Source organism: Gekko japonicus, unplaced genomic scaffold, assembly GCF_001447785.1.
Source record: "Gekko japonicus isolate JY-2015 unplaced genomic scaffold, Gekko_japonicus_V1.1 scaffold1705, whole genome shotgun sequence".
NCBI lineage: Eukaryota > Metazoa > Chordata > Lepidosauria > Squamata > Gekkonidae > Gekko > Gekko japonicus.
This window is the reverse complement of record NW_015161450.1, coordinates 232928-237550: the sequence shown is the minus strand read 5'-3', so window position 1 is coordinate 237550 and position 4623 is coordinate 232928.

Below are 4623 nucleotides of genomic sequence, written 5' to 3'. Positions count from 1 at the left end.
CCTTTATCTTGGGGGGAGGGTAGGGGTTGTAACCGCCATATTTTATTTTAATTTATTTAGATTTCAGATTTTTTCAGAAAACCTGGGGCATTTTTCAGGGTAGTCAAGAGATCCGTCTTGTCTGGCTCACGGCTCCAGGCTCTAGATTTACGTGTCCTCAGATTTGTCCAGGTTGACTGTTAGACTATACAAGTGGTGACCTGCACAAAACATGGCTTGATTATGTTGAGGTTCCATTTTCTTCTTCTAAAGGGTGGTGCGCACACCAGGGTGCGGATGCTGCTGCTCTATTGATGCCTCCCTCCCTCTCTCTCTCTCGCAGCCACTGTGGCCACCCAGCCACCATGCCCCCCCTTCCCTGCCTCTGCCACTCTATCCACTCCTCCTTGCCCATGTGCCTACCTGCAGCGGTGTCGCCTCTGTCTCAGTGCTCAGCAGCTGGGGGAGGAGTCAAGGAAGGGTGGCTCAGGTGGTACCACTGCAGGCGGGTGGCTGGGCACCCACCTCGCCCGAGCTGCCCTCGCCAACTCTCCCCTCGGCGGCTGAGCACTCAGTCACCAGCTTTGCAGGCAGGCAGCTGGGCAAAGAGGCTGCTTCTCACCCACCCAGCCGCCGTGTTCCCTCTCCTCAACAGTGGCGGAGGCGACTGCTCACCCAAGCGCCCGGCCACTTCAGCCACCTCAACAATAGTGGCAGACGCCCACTTGGCAGCTGAGCCACCTTGGCAGTGGTGGAGGCAGATGCTCACCCGCCCAGCCGCCCGGCCACCCTATTTGCCGCCGCAAAGGCAGTATACAAATGGTGGGACCAGAGTGAATGCATGAGTATATACAAAGACAACAAAACACCGTGTCAGGCCATATCTGAATAATTCTAATGGAATAAATTGATTAAAAACAGTTGTGTCTCAGACTTCCGGTCTATCATATAGTCGATCACAAAGTGACTCAATCAGCTGCAGGAGGCATTCCGCGCTCCAGGGGTGCCGCAAAGGCAGTATACAAATGGTGGGACCAGAGTGAATGCATGAGTATATACAAAGACAACAAAACACCGTGTCAGGCCATATCTGAATAATTCTAATGGAATAAATTGATTAAAAACAGTTGTGTCTCTAATGCTTATATTGACATATAGTCGATCACAAAGTGACTCAATCAGCTGCAAACTCAATAGCAAAGTTACACGATCCATACAACTGTGTAAAATGTTACAGGACCAGTTAAGACGTATTGCGCATCTGAATTGTCCACAACAGGAAGTTATTGAAGATCCTCTCAGCATCGAGGGCCAACGAGAATCTAGATTTCCGCCCGTTTCAAATGTACAGTCTTCCTCAAAGCCAGGATACTCGGAGAAGTAGTTCGGTTTTTAAGTCAGGAACCAGTGACCTGTAAATTTTCCTGCACAGCACTAGATTGGGAAGGCAGCAGCTAACTTGAAAGATTTAGATACTGGCTACTCTGTGCAGATGCTGAGAGGCTCCTCGTTTAATTACTGTAGGTGTGATGATCAGGGGTCTTTTGGGGCCGGGGTGCGCTGGAGCACCACTCCGGCAGCCCAGGAGCTGGCACAAATGGTGGCAGTGGCAAGCCCCGCCCCCAGCTCCTCGCGCCAAAGCGCTGGGGCTGGGGGGGAGGCCCGGAGAGCCCCGCAGCCGGGTCCCCCGAGCCCGCGCAGAAGCAGTAAGTAAGGTCCCTTGAGAAGGCCCAGAGCACCCTCCCAAGACCTTCAGATCTCCCTTATTTGGCAGAGTAAACAACAAATAAAAGGTTTATTTTTACAGGAGGTCAGCCCAATCTGGGAAACAAACAAGGTGCAAGAACAATAGCAATAAGTGGGTGAAGAGAAAAGAAACCAAATGCCCTAATGTGACTAGACTCACAGTCCCTAGCTCACTGTCTCAGTGGAGCCTGAGTCTACTCACCCTTCCTCTCAGGGTGAGGGTCTCTCCCAGTAGCAGCCTTCCCTCTGGCCCTGCTCTCTTGGAAGAAAGAACAACTCTTCTTCTGTACCAGCTCTTTTGTTATAAGTCCCCTTTCTCTGTGATTGGCTAAAATTGGTGCCAAAACCTCTCAGGGGCTTCTGGGAGTTGTAGGCCTGGCCTCCTGCCACTGCTACTCAGGCTCCCTGGGCCTGCTAGGCCTTTGCTTGCACAGCCCAGATAAGTGAGAAAAGAAAACTTTTTAGAACTAAAGGTGACGGCTTTTGCACAACTGAAACCTCCAAATATAACGTATTTCTCCACATTCACTGTTTCAGTTTGAAAATCCTAATTTCTGACATGGGCTGGCCTCACACAGAACAAAACTGAATTCCACCCCCACCCCCCACTATACTAATAAAATTTGACAATTTGAGTTGATGCCTGGTTTTGCATCAGTTGTGTATAAATGGCATAAGAAAAAAACACATTATAAAAGAAACAAAAGAATAAGAATAGCTTTATCCTTAAGTGAGCTTGGTAAAAAATCTCCTTTATACTTAAGTGAACACGTGAAAAAAATCCCTTTAAGTTTCTATGATTGTAGGGTTCTTAAAGAGGCCGAGGGACAGAATCACCTAAGGAAACTGCCATTCATTTAAGAGAGTGGGTAATTGTCATTATGTTGGGAAAACATCTTCTGATTTTAAAAGCAAATGTTCTTATGCAGCCTTTCTGCTCCTAACACCAAGAATTCAGATTTTACAATACACACAGCTGCTTGGGCTTAGCCAGAGGATTCTACAGTTTTCCAGTGGTTATAATCATTTGGTTCTCTGAAGCCCCAACTGGAAATATAACAGTCCTAACTAATATAGAAACCTGACTACAACCATGATCCTGCTACTGATCTTCATGGGGGGGCAGGGCGGAGAGATGAGTGTTAGATCAGACTAACAAAGACTCAGAGAGTGGTTTCAGCTCAGTGATTCAGCTTTATTGAAGTAGTGAACAAACACACAAACGCATTCAAAACCAGAACAGATTAACATTGGGAACTAAGCTCCTTTTAAACATTCCCGGGCTAACATAGCCACACCTATTTACAAATAACAACCAATAAGATTGTCAGGATGAAGACCAATGGGAACTCTTCCTGCTTAGGGACCTTGCTGAGCTGCGATTGGTCGCTTGTTTGGAACGACCAATAGGGTGCGAGAGTAGATGGAGCCCTGGCTGGCGAAGCTTAGCACAGTAAGTGAATTAGACGATTCATGGAATACTTTCAGTACATTACACTTTTCCTCCTCCTCTTTCTTTCTCTCTTTCCTTCTCTTTTTATCCCCTCTTTCCTTCCTTCTTTCCTTCTCTTTCCTTCCCTCTTTCCTCCTTCTGTGGCCCAACTTTAGTGAGAAGGGCCTGCAGCTGGGGAAGGGAAGGCCTTGGGAAGGGCCTGCAGCTGGGGAAGGGAAGGGGAGGCTTCCCCCCCTTGCTTCCCCTTCTGACCACTTCCAGTGATGTCAGGGGGCGTGGCATATGCTGATAGCCTAGTAGCTCATTAGCATACCGTATGCTAATGAGCTCCTGCAGCTATTTTTCTACGAAATGACTTCAGGTTATGATCATAACATGCATTCTGGGAAGACAAACAGTGGAAAGCCATCTTATTCGAAAAAGTAAAGTCCAGCAAGGTCCAAATATCACCCAAAACATTACTCTTAACTCAGCAGTCTAATTGATTGCAGGCTCACAACTCATGTAGGAAGCAGGAGCTGTTTTCAAAGGGTTAAGAGGTCAAGTTGTGTATTTTTTAGCTTGTTAATCTTCCTTTTCCTGGTAGGAAGCCAGGGGCCCCACAGAGCAATAGCTCTGCACCATCTGTTTGGACTTTGGGATGGCTAAGCGAATGTCTTGTCTGTTGAGGAAAAAGAAAAACAAACATACAAACCTTATTTCTGTCTCCTAAGCCTATATTCCTAACCCTGTTTCCTGGATCCCGCTCATGCAGGAACAACTGTTTAAAAAGGGATTTTGCATCCTTTTATTTATTCTCAAAATAGTTTCAGTTATTTTGTGGAAGACCGTGACACTCAGAAACTGCTCCTCTTTGCAAAGATTCCCTGAAATAATTTTCATCAATATTTTATTTTTGTGTGGTTATTTTTTTCTCTGCGAGCAGTTGGACTTAAGTAAAACAGCTCTTTTTAAAATCAATATGCATCAGGAGCAGCTATTAGTGAGTATAAATAATATGAGTGATAAAAGTATTGCTTTTTTAATTGAAGAAATTCAATGTCGCTTGCTCTTAAGGTACTAAAAGACTCCCCTTTCAATCAATAAAGTCTGTCCTGCACTTCCAGATGCCCACATGCACATGTCTGAGAGGTTTACATCACTCCCCTCTCCCTAGAAACTGCCCTACTTATTCACCATGTTTGTTGTGAAATTCTTTTCAAGCCCGTCTCAGTTATTTCTTCCTTTTTGTTCCTCACAGAGCTTGCATTGCTGCTCTACAAGGAAAATACTGTAGTCTATAAAACATCCAACCATAGTAATGGATCCAGTGAGACTGAATCTAATTTTTTTTATTCACCTGGATTTAAGATGCATTAAATCAGTGAAGCTTATTTCATAGCAAACAAGACACAGGATCATCTTTCCCTGTAGGGCTGAACCAACCTTCCTCAGGGTACTCTGTG